Source organism: Triturus cristatus, chromosome 7 (assembly GCF_964204655.1).
Source record: "Triturus cristatus chromosome 7, aTriCri1.1, whole genome shotgun sequence".
Lineage (NCBI taxonomy): Eukaryota > Metazoa > Chordata > Amphibia > Caudata > Salamandridae > Triturus > Triturus cristatus.
In genome coordinates, this window is record NC_140590.1 from 1471565561 (window position 1) to 1471578579 (window position 13019).

The window sequence follows — 13019 nt, forward strand, 5'->3', positions numbered from 1 at the left end:
TTAGGGCACATTTTGACTTCTCAAATCCTCTTCTATTGCATAAAAAAATTCTGACATGCAGACTGAAACATGCACTTTGAATACCAGCAGCAGACTTCCGTGGTGAGCAGTAGCTTTACTACAGTGATCTAAAGAGCAACTAGAGTGCTAACATTCAGATTTAATTGCAAATGTGTGACATATCTGAATACCTTCTTGATAGAATCAAAGTAAAAAACTGAAAGCAGTTCCTACTGAGGAGACTGCAGTAAATGAGGACATTAGGAAACTTCATAACAAATAAATCTCCCATGATGGCCACCAGAGACAAAATAGCCCAAATGCAGCACAAATATCACCCAGATGTAGCCCACATGTAGCCCAATGACAGAAGTGTGCAACACACTTCTTTTTTGTGTTTTTGCAGTTTTATATAGTGCAGACTTGTTAGGTATTGGAGTGCTTTACATGAGCATTGGTTACATCACACAAGATCAAATTCATTTTGGTTGTAGACATGGGGAGATTAAGTGATTTGAACAGAATCACAGAATGTTGAGCTGAAGCAGAAACTCCAACCTGGTTCCCCAGTTGCAAAGTCTGCAGCTCTGGAAGTATCACCACATCCTCTCCCCTAAGTGCAACATTTAATCAAGTGGTCAACTGGATAAAAAAATATAAAGATTACAAATAATTTAAAAGTGCTTTGTCGCTATTTGAAAACTCAGTAAATATGTCCTCATTTTAGTTTTTTAGAGCACTAACCATAATTTTGATGCAAATAAGACCCTCTCATATATGTAATTTTTAAAGGAAATGCTCTAGGTATTACAGTTTTGATTACATCAAGATGACGTCAGGCGTTCCACACTTTTGTAATAAATACAGAATGTTAGCAATCTAGTTGTTCATTAGGATACTGTTGAGAGGCAGAGGCCAAGGGCACGGACTCTGAAAATTGAAGGCAGGTAGGAGGGTGCCGAGGCAACAATTTGTCCACCCTGGGCAGGCAGGAAGGGCAGTGGCAGCACAACAGACTATGGAGGGCAGTGGAAAGGGGGCAGGGGCAACAAACCAACAATACAGGACTGGCAAGAGAGGCGGTGGCAATATAATAGACCATTGTGGGCAGAAGGAAGAGGCAGTGGTAGTACAACCATACACGACAACAGACCCGTTTCAGCCAGGAAACGTCCAATGTTTTGAAGCTCAAATGGGCTTTATTTGATCTGTCTCCTGTCTACAATCTCCTCTTTTTCAATGTAACTCAAAGGGAAAAATGAATACCCCAGTTTTTTTTCAAAATCTCCCTCTTACCAAGTTCAAAATGTTCGCAAGTATGGTACATTGGATCATGGAAGGCAGGAGGAATTTGGGTAGGGACATGGACTCGGATAATAGAGGACAGGAGGGACATGGAGAGGTGCACCAAACTGACCCTACAGGGCCGGCATCAGGGTTTGCAGCAGCACAATACACCACACAGGGCATGCGGGACGGGAGTGCAGCAAAACAATCCAAAGAAAGCAATAGGGAGGGGACAGGACCATGCACATGGACGACAGAGAACAGAGGGGAAAGAGGCAGTGGTAGCTAGCTGACCATAATGGAGAGACAGGAGAGAAAGCTGCAGCATAACAGACCATAAAGGGCAGGAGGGACGGAGAAGGGGCATTACAATGGAACAGACAAGACAGGAGGGAGGGAATAGGGGTCTGCACATGGAAACAGAGGGGTGGGGGTAAGGGGGCAGGGCAGGAATAGCAAGATGACCATGGAGGTCAGGCAGGATGGGCACTAGAAACAAGACACACCATGAAGAGCAACAATGAGTCTATGATGGCATACACACAGACCATGGAGGGAAGGTGGGAGGGGGTCAGGGGCAGCTAGCTGACCACACAGGGGAGGTGGGAGGGGCCATGGCAGCACAGAAGTCCATGCATGGCAAGCAGGAGGGTTAGTGGCAGCACAATGGCTATGATTGGCAAGAAGGAGGGTGCAGGGGCATGCACAAAGGACCATGGAGGATAGAAGGGAGGGTCAGAACCTGGGCACAGACAAGAGAGTTCAGGGGAAGGGGCCTCACAACAGACCGCGCGGGGCAGGCAGGAGGAGCAGTTGCAGCACAACAGACGAGGGAGGGCAGAAGGGTGTGACAGTAAAATGGACCATGGAGGACAGGAGGAAGGGCATAGGGGCATGGCATGTGGACAGACAGGGTGGAGGTGACAGGGACAGGTTACAGTCATCTGACAATGCTAGGCAGGTGGGAGGGGAGTGGCAGCTCAACAGAACACTCAGAGTAGATAGGAGTGGCAGGTCCATGGAACATGGTGGGCAAAAAAGATGGAGCAGGGGCATGCACAAAGACATCGGAGGGCGGGGGGAAGGAGAATAGGGGCAGCAAGCTAAGCACAGAGGCTAAGCAAGAGGTCAATGATGGGCCAAAGAATTGGGCAATGGAGGGCAGGAGGAGTGGACTGGTACATCATGCTAAATGGAGGGCAGTGGCAGCACATCAGACCATGCATGGCAGGAGGGAGGAGGCTAGTCCATGGATTCAGACAACCGAGGATACGGAGGAGGTGGATGGGGCAGCAAGCTAACTGTTCAGAGAAGGTGGGTATTAGGAACTGTATTGTTTTTAAAATGTGTGTTTGTGCGAACTACTTAAAATATGAACAAGTATGCACCATAATCTCACTTTATTCAGGAAGAAGAGGACATTTGTGACTGTGACTCCGGGCTCACTTGGCAGACACACTCCCTGACCCTCCACCCCCCCATCGCAATATGTAATGCCCATGAAAAGGGTAGGTGGACGCAGTGTTATATAGAACATAGTCCTGAGAGCACGATTGAAAATGAAAACTAGATATAGTATATGGTATAAACTATGCACCAAAAAGTGTGATATAAGATGAACCGGGGCATGAAATATAATATGCAATACATTGTGGGCAATGACAGATTCATTGTAGAGCGCGAGATAGCACAGGCACTAGCGTGTGCTATGCGATATGCACCTTGGAGTGTAATATGCACAGGGCAGTGTTGTGTAACCTAACTAGTCTCTAAAGTTGTAACATAAAATATGTGCTGGGGAGTGTAACGTTGCATATGCACTGTGACAAAGATATGGATCCCAGATTGTAATATGTATGGCATAGCGCTGTGCATTATAACATAGGCATCAAGGAAGGCACGTTAGATGGGGCAAAATAACCCGTGCGAAGGCCAGTGTGGTATGACATATTCACGGGGTGGTGTTACAGTGCACATGGGCTAGAGAGTGTCATAGCATACGCACTAGCTGGTGGAATACAACACAGAGGTGTGTGGCACTCGGTAGGCACTGGTGGGTGTAACACAGCATTGGGCTCAGCCAGGAGCACGCTGTGACTCTCAAGTGAGGTTTGTCTCCTTTCCAGAGAGTAAAATAAAAAGTATTACACATCCGGCGGTGGATGTGTGTTTTATTAACCGTGAGGGGGGTTTCTTGAATAGTTTGGTTGAATTTTTGTCGAATCCCCTTTGAATGGCTTGATGTGCGTGTGTATTAAATGTGCCCGTCAAGAGCTACCCATGTTTGTATAAATAAACGACAAGGGTGTCTTCTTGTAGAGTACCCACCGGCGGGGGCGCCGGGATTAGGCACGGTAGGGCGTCAGACACGTCAGAGCTTCACTAGCGGTGTAAATACATTCCACGTGGATTCATTGTATGCATAGTCGCCTTTTAATGAATATCAAGCAAATCGTCATGGTGATAGGTACATACAGTTTGTCCAGCATGTCCTAGGTGTTTCTATAAATATATATTTTTTTAAAATAATAAAAAACAAAGGCCGGCCCTCGGGGATGGGGTCCCCGGGGCCATAAGTGGCCTTAGGAGGAGGGTAACGCAGCCTCCCTCCTAAAGATTTTTTTTTTTACAGTCATGACCCGGGGGTTGGGGTCCCCGGGGCTGATTAATGCATTGGGAGGGCCAAATTAATTTTTTTCAACAAAATAAATTAGGGTGCAGGCACTGGGGGATGGGGTCCCCAGGGCCAATAAATTAGAAAAAGAAGGGGGGCCACACAACCCTCCTTCTTAAAAAAATACAATAAATAAAAGACCGGCATCACGCCGGAGGCCACGCCCCCTTCTTGCAGCACTCTGCAAGCACGCCCCCTGGCCAGTTGTAAGTTAGGGAAGTAATTTCCCTTCAATACTGAGGGTCCCTGAGAGCCAACTAGCCAAACAGGTATCTCCAGTATGCGCCAGGGAGCTGCATTGCAGACAGGTGATCTGAGGCCACGCCCCTTTTTACACCTCTATGCAACGCAGCTCTGTGGCGCTTACTGGATGTACCTAGTGGGCTAGTTTGACCCTAGGGACCCTTAGGATTCAAGGGGACTTAATCTCTCAACTTAAAAAATGTCCACAGGGCGTGTTTACACAGTGGGGAAGGGAGGGGATGGGGCCTGAGGTGACGTGTGTAAGCACGCCCTATGGTGCGTTTTAAGTTGGGGAAATAATTTCCCTTCAATCCTGAGGGCTCCTGGGGGCTAACTAGCCCACCAGGTGCTTCCAGTAAGCGCCACTGAGCTGCGTTGCAGAGAGGTGGTCCAGGCCGTGCCACTTTTTACACCTCTCTGCAATGCAGCTCTGTGGTGCTTACTGGAGGTACCTAGTGGGCTAATTGGACCCTAGGGACTCTCAGCATTCAAGGGGACTTAATCTCCCAACTTAAAACGGCCACAGGGCGTGTTTTCACAGTGGGGAAGGGAGGGGACGGGGCCTGAGGTGACGTGTGCAAAGACACCCTGTGGTGCGTTTTAAGAGGTAGTTTTAATCCCCTGCCCTATTATATACTAGGGGCTTACAGAGGAGGTCATGCTAATCACAGGGGGACCCCAACGCATAGTGTTCCCTAGTGTATGTAGGTGTTTTCACTGTATTCTGAGTGTCTTTTAACATAGCACTGGCTTTAGGACTGGTTAGTCAGACTCAGTTACCACCAATATCCGTCTGAAAAAGTTGAGGGTACAGGATGATTTTGCAACAAGGCTTCTTTCTGCTCTTCTGTTTGTTCTTTCTGCATGTTATCCTTCTTCCTGCACTTTTCTTCGTCTTTGAGGACTTCTGTTGCTTCTTTCTGCATTTCTTTTTTTTCTTTCTGTGCATTTTTTCTTCTTTCTGCACATGTCCTATCTCTGTAGTTATAGTTAGAAATTAGCATTTAAAAAACCTTAGAAATTCACTGAAAAAACCATAGGTTTCAGGCACGTTATAGTTAGGAATTAGCATTTAAAAAACCTTAGAAATTCACTGAAAAAACCATAGGTTTCAGGGGCGTTATAGTTAGCTGGACTTTTCACTCTTACAAAACCATTGAAATTCCCCCGTTATAGTTAGCTCAGCTAACTATAACTCGTGCACCCACATTGCACTGCTGATGACGTCACATATTACATGGTCAGTGACATCACTCATGACATCACTGATGACATTTCAAATGACATCACTGATGACATTATCCTTGTGATAGAGTGGCAGACCTCCTCTCCCCTAATATAACCTTTGATACACACATTCAAAAATAGAAACTAACATTTTCAAAACAATGAACATACCAATACCAGTTACAACAACCTATTCAGTAATTCTAAGATCCACATACACACCCACTCATTCACCAACAGTCCTATACAGTCACTCATACATGTACTCACTCATCATATGTACTTATACACCTATACATCCTGTTACACAACGCCACTCATCCCATTCACTCACTAAAACACCCATGCACACACTCATCCACCCATACAGTCCTGCACACATAGTGTCTTCAACACATACAAACAGTGAGTCACTCATTCATGCACCTATGCACTACATAATACCCCCCACCGAAACCATACAGACACTCAGACACTCATACTGATACTCAAAAAACCAACTAATAACCTATATAGACACTCATGTAGCTACTCACCAACCCATGCAGCCACTTATACATAAAGTAAGAGACTGATACAGATATTTACATATTTAAACATTACTCACTAAGCCATGTATTCACTAAGATACACTTTATCAGTCAGTTATACAATCAATTTTTCAAAAACAAATCATCCATTCAGACACTTATATACCCATTTATTCTTCCATCGACATTGAGATATACATATATAAAACATATGTAATTTTCAGAAAAACACACATTCACTGGATGATGTCATCAGTGATCTCATCAGTGATGTCATTTGAGATGTCATGAGTGATGTCACTGACCATGTCATGAGTGATGTAATATGTGACATCATCAGCAGTGCAATGCGGGCGCGCGAGTTATAGTTAGCTGAATTAACTATAACGGGGGAATTTCAATGGTTTTGTAAGAGTGAAAAGTCCAGCTAACTATAAAGCCCCTGAAACCTATGGTTTTTTCAGTGAATTTCTAAGGTTTTTTAAATGCTAATTCCTAACTATAGCGTCCCTGAAACCTATGGTTTTTTCAGTGAATATATATATATAGATATATGTTTACACAACAAAAAATTACCAAGTGAAAATCTCTTAATGAAACGAGGACAGCAAGAAAAACTGACACAGACACAGCAGATCAGATTCTGTCCCAACTACCAAATCTACAAAGTCACACCCCAAACACCGTATTGAAACAATGCCCTTGTCCATTCCATCTAGGCCTGTTAGTTCTCCCTCCGAACTGATTACTATGGTCACATACTGCACAATGACCTGGAGTTCCTGCCTTGGGATCACTTATTTTAAATGTATTTTCATTGCATACACTATTTATAACTCTGGTATGAGAAGTTTTGATGGTAGAGTTGTCAAATTGGTGCATGCAGGCAGGGCTCCATGTTTTCAGTCCTCTCCTTTTACAAATCATTTTATCAAGTGACTAATGGCCCAATGTACTAAACTCAAATGACAAATAGACATGGACGTGCCAGCAAATTAATAAGGCATGTTGAACCAGAGCCGAACCAAAGATTTGACTTGGCTTATAGAGTACATGCAAAGTCTTTAAGCATAGGATTCGCACAGTGCTATCCTTGCCAACCTGTAAAATGTCCAAAGCCTTTTACCACTCCAGGCACAGTATTACAGCTTTGGATTGGTGAAATACCATTCAAGCCAACCGAAAATAAATAAAAGCAATTCCTGACTCGTGCTTTGCTCTCATTAGAACTCTTCGGAGAGGTATACCTTTGTCCAGACACAAGGGAGCACCCAGTATAAGTTAAAACAAAACCTTTTCAGGCATAGAGTGACTCATAAATTATGCAAAAAAGAAGCAGAGAACTCTGGGTAGTTCTCAAGATTAGGTGGAAAGCAGCTTCAATATAGAGCACTCTCAATACCAGTGACAATCTAAATTTGTTCACCTCAAATGTCTGTTTTTCTATCAAAGTCTTTAAGCGTAGGATTAGCACAGCGCCATCCACACCGAGATAGAAAGGGACAAAGGGGCATATTATCAAGCGCAGCGTTAAAATTATTGCCGCTTTAGCGTCAGAAAACTGCCACTAAAGCGGCGATAATTGGCTTGATAATATACCGCAGAGAATTCCCATAGAAGCCCATGTTGACACCAGAACATGGTCTTCTATGGGAATTCTCAAAGGCATATTATCAAGCCCATTATCGCCGCTTTAGCTGCGGTAATTTTAAAGCAGTTTCTTGATAATATGCCCCAAAGTTGTATACCATTTCCACAGCAAAGACTTTAAGCATAGGATTAGCACAGTGCTATCTTTGATGAGCTGTAAAATGGTCAAAGCCTTTTACCACTCCACTCCACTCCCCTCCCAAAGATTAACAAGGCAATGCCCCAGGGAATGGGGTCCCCTGGGCCAATAATAAGACTCGGGAGGGGGGGCTGTACCCAACCCTTCCTGTTTAAAAAACTAAATTTTGCAGTATCTGGGGGATGGGGTCCCCGTAATCAACAAAATATTGACAGAAGGGGGCCACACAGCCCCCTTCTAATTAAATAAATAGAGAAAATAAGCTGGCATCTCGCTGGAGGCCCTACCCCCTCCCTGCACCACACTGCAAACGCACCTCCTGGCGTGTTTTGGGTTGGGGGATTAAGTCTCCATGATCCTTAAGGGTCCTTAGGGGTCAAATAGCCCACCGGGTACCTCCAGTAATCCCCACACAGTGGGATTGCTGAGAGGTGGTCCGAGGCCATGCCCCTTTTTACACCACTCTGCAAACGCGCCTCTTGGCACACTTCTGGTGGGGGGATGAGGTCCTCTTGTGTCCTGAGGACCTCAGGACTAAAGTGGACTTCATCCGCCGAGCAGCAGTGCACCAGGTGGTGTATTTGCAGAGTGGTGTAAATAAGGGGGCATGGCCTTGAACCACTCACAGCAATCCAGCTGTGTGGGGCTTACACAAGATTACAGGAGGGCTAGTTGGCCCCCAGGGACCATCAGGAGGCAAGGAGACTTCATCCCCCAACAAAGAGCTCACCTGGAGGCACGTTTGCAGAGTGGTGAAGAAAGGGGGCATGGCTTGTGTCCACCTCACAGCAATCTCACAACCTGGGGCTTACTGGAGGTGTCAGGTAGGCTAGTTGGCCCCTAAGGACCCCCAGCATCAAAGGGGACTTTAATCCCCATCCAAGAGGGCGTCAGATAGCGTAATTACAGAATGGTGGGCAAAGGGTCGTGGCCTACTATGAGAACTTACCAATGCTGCTGTGTGGAACCTATTGGAAGTAATAGGAGGGGTAGTTGGCCCCCAAGGACGTCCTTGGGGGCCAATTACCGCTCCTGTTACCTCCAGTAAGTCCCACACAGTGGTATTGCTAAGACGTCTTTGGAGGCCACGCCCCCCTTTCTACACCACTCTGCAAACACGCATCCTGGCACACTACGGGTTGGGGGATGAAGTCCACTTTCCTCCTGAGGGACTTTGGGGGCCAAGAAGCCCTTCTGGCCCCTCCTGTAACTCCTACACAGTGGAATTTCTGAGAGCTGGTCGAACGCCCAGCCTCCTTTCTGCACCACTCTGCAAACGCTCAATTATAGTTATAAATGAGCATTTAAAAAACCTTAGAAATTCATTGAAAAAACCTTAGGTTTCTGGGACATTTTAGTTATAAATTAGCATTTAAAAAACCTTTGAAATTCACTGAAAAAAACATAGGTTTCAGCGACGTTATAGTTAGTAATTAGCATTTAAAAAAACCTTTGAAATTCACTGAAAAAACATAGGTTTCAGGGACGATATAATTAGAAATTAGCATTTAAAAAAACACCTTAGAAATTCACTGAAAAAAACACAGGTTTCAAGGACGTTATAGTTAGTTGACATTTCACTCATCCAAACCAGAGAAATTCAGTCGTTATAGTTAGTTGAGCTAACTATACCTCGCGCCCAGGCAATGCACTGCTGATGACGTCATATATTACATCACTCATGACATGGTCAGTGACATCAATGATGACATCCCTGATGACATCTCAAATGACATCAGAGATGAAATCATCCACTTAATATCTGATGCACCTCCTCACACCATAATATAACCTTTCATACACTAAATTACCCTTGGCACCCGAAAACCAAAACCCACCCTGATCCCTAAAATTACCCCTGGCACCTCAAAACCCAAACCCACCCAGAAACCCTAAGATTACCCTTGGCACCCCAAAACCCAAATCTACCCTGAACCCCAAATTTACCCCTGGTATGTCAAAACCCAAACCCACTCTGAACCCTAAAATTGCCCTTGGCACCCAAAAACCCAAACCAACTCTGAACTCTAAAATTACCATTTGCCCCCCAAAACCTAAACCCACCATGAACCCCAAAATTATTCTTAGCACCCCAAAACACAAACCCACCCTGAACCCCAACTTTACCCCTGGCTCCCCAAACCCACCCGTAAACCCTAAAATTACCCTTGTCACCGCAAAGCCCATACACACCCTGAACCCTAAAATTACCCTTGGCACCCCAAAACCCAAACCCACCCTGAACTCCAAAATTAACCATTGCCCCCCAAAACCTAAACCCACCCGAAACCCTAAAATTACCCTTGGCACCCCAAAACCAAAACCCACCCAGAACCCTAAAATTACCCCTGGCATCTCCCAAGACCCAAACCCACCCTGAACCCGAAAATTACCACTGGCACCCCAAAACCCACACCCATCCTGAGCCTAAAAATTACTCTTAGCACCCCAAAACCCAAACACACCTTGACCTCCCAAATTACCTCTGGCACCCCGAAACCTAAACCCACCCTGAACCCTAAAATAAATCTTGGCACCCCAAAACCCGTACCCACCCTGAACCCCAAAATTCCCCTGGCACCAAAAAAAAACAAACCCATCCTGAACCCAAAAATGTACCCTTGGCACCCCAAAACCTAAACCTACCCTGAACCCTAAAATTACCCATGGCACTCCAATACCCAAACCCATGCTGAATTACAAACTGGCCTTCTGCTCTGAATGATGTCTCCTGTATACACTATCAAGTTTCTTCTTAGCAAATATATATCTTTTAACCAACTGTGCAAGAAGTAGGGAGACTGATTTGAAAATCGATTTTATGGTTTCAAAGATCAAATTTGAGCCTTTGAGAGGGCAAAATTGTATTTTTTAATGTACAAACCCCTAATTGCGATTTGGTAACACATTGCCGAAACAAAATTTGGATTTCAGACTAAATACAGAATCTTTATTTGGAATGGATGTATAAAACGGATCCCTTCCAAATTCCGATTCATTAATTTATGTACTAATATTTTGTGTCTTAAATTCAAAGCTTTAATATTTTACCACCAAATCTGAATTGGAGAAAATAATTTACAAACAGAAAGGGGAGCTCAAGAGATCCCTCCTCCTTTGCGAATGCTGAAAAAAACATGTTTTAGGAGCAGGCAGTGGTCAATGAGACCACTACCTACTCATAAAAAACTATATGAAAAATGATTTGTTTCACATTTTAAAAGCTTCCCGTTTTCCTATTAGTTAAAATACTGTGTTTTAAATGACTGCTTTTATTAAAAGCAATCAGAGAAATCGTGGTCTGTGAACCCTAGCAGACCATCATACTGTGACTCTAATCAAACATAGTGAGTCTCTATTTGCGACCTACCTCATACATATTAATAAGTAAAGTGTAATTGCGAACTACTTCAAATCAGTATTTTCTTATCCAGTCTATTAATACATAGGCTATTTCACAAAATACCAATGCATTTAGTAGATGTTAGTGTGGAAATTGTTCCCACTTTTATCACACCCATTTTAGTAGATTTCTAATAAGAAATCGCAAATTGCATATAGTTATTGGATAGGTTTTCCCATTTTTAGTTAGGAAACTTTGTACTTCAGGCCCCGGATTCCTAGTTTAGTTTTTGAAAATTTAAACTATCAATTGAGAATCCATATTGGCATATGGAGAAATGTACCTGTATGTCCTCATGTTAAGGATGCAGCTTGTGTTTTGTGGTGCCTATCTATGCTTTTTGGACATCTAATTTTTTCTTCTGTGGGTCTATGTTAATGCTGATACCATTTAAGTTTAGTATTTTTGCATTAATTAAAGGAGTGCATTGTCTTAACAGTGTTAGGATATTGTGGGAGTGGTGTCTGTGGTAAGACTTCTATATATGGAATTGCTGGATCGCATGCAATACTGGCTTGGTTGCATGTGACATGAGGTTTCATAATAAACTTCATCTGCACTTATTTAAAACAAATGAACTGTGTGGTGTGAGTTCAGTACTTAGAAGTCAGGATAATTTGTCATTTCTCAAACTATAATTATTTGCTTGGATTGCCATGTTTTAATTGATTTATGACATAAATGGAATCTTTTCATTAAAGAGCGTGCTATATTTACTTGCTTAGCTAATCAAAACTTCCAATTTTTAGATCAGTGTATGACAACGCAGATATCAAACAGACTTTGAATTTACATAGGGCCCATTTATGATGTCGAGTGGATCCCCACCGACAGGCTGTCAGTGCAGATCTGACTGACCGAATCTGACCTCCGCATTACGATGCAGTAGGTCAGACCACTGCAGCCTTGGGGAAAGACCGACTCCTCCGGCAGGATTGGCGATCCCGTTGGGTCGTCAGTCAGACACATAATCACCAAATGGCGACGGTGACTGTTCAGGTGCTGCCGTTGGGGTCATGCTGTCTGTTTCCCACAGCCTTTCCATGTCGGCCTTTCCGGCATGGAAAGGCTGTCGGAAAGTGACTTTGGGGGCCCCTAGCAGGACCCCCTTTCCCCCTGGCCCTCTGCGATGGGGCCTTGGCTAAACATCGCTGCAACATGTGGCAGACACCGCATGGTGCCTGCCACATGGTGCAGGGATGTTTACAAACATCCATTTTTCAATGGTAGCTTGTGCTACATAGGGTGGTCGCTTCCAGATTATGTGGGCAGAGCTGCTAACCTATGGTTGGGCGGTTCCCTTCCACAATGGGGTCAGTCGGACGCAAAGACCAAAGTGAATGCTTTGGGTCCACCCTTTGCTATGATTGACTGTCTTTGACTAGCGTCGTCCAGCGATTGGATTGAAACTTTCTCAATCACATTTTAGCTCAGCCCAGTGGACTATTAATCTCCTTCCTAAATGCTATTGGATGTTTGCTTTATCATTTTGCCTTAATGGCATGCTTGTATTCAACTGCATAAGGGCCTACTTTACACCTATATCCTTCTCTGTGTGCCTCTGCTTACTCCCTCTTCTATGTCTCCCTCTATTGAGCTCGTGCTGAATGCTTTAGCACATTAAACCCATGCCTATTGGTTTTGCCAAAGCTTAATTAAGGTTTTGATCATAGCTACAAACGTCTTTGAGAGAATGTGTACTTTTTTTAATATTGTAGGTAGGTATGTGATCTTAGTAGGGCAGCTAATCATTGCTTATCAAACGCTTCATGATTGACTGTATCGTGAGAGGTCCCTCTTGTATATGGCTTCCAGGCTCAGTCAAACCAGCAAGGTGGAAGAAAGACTATTAGTAGCGGAATCGGA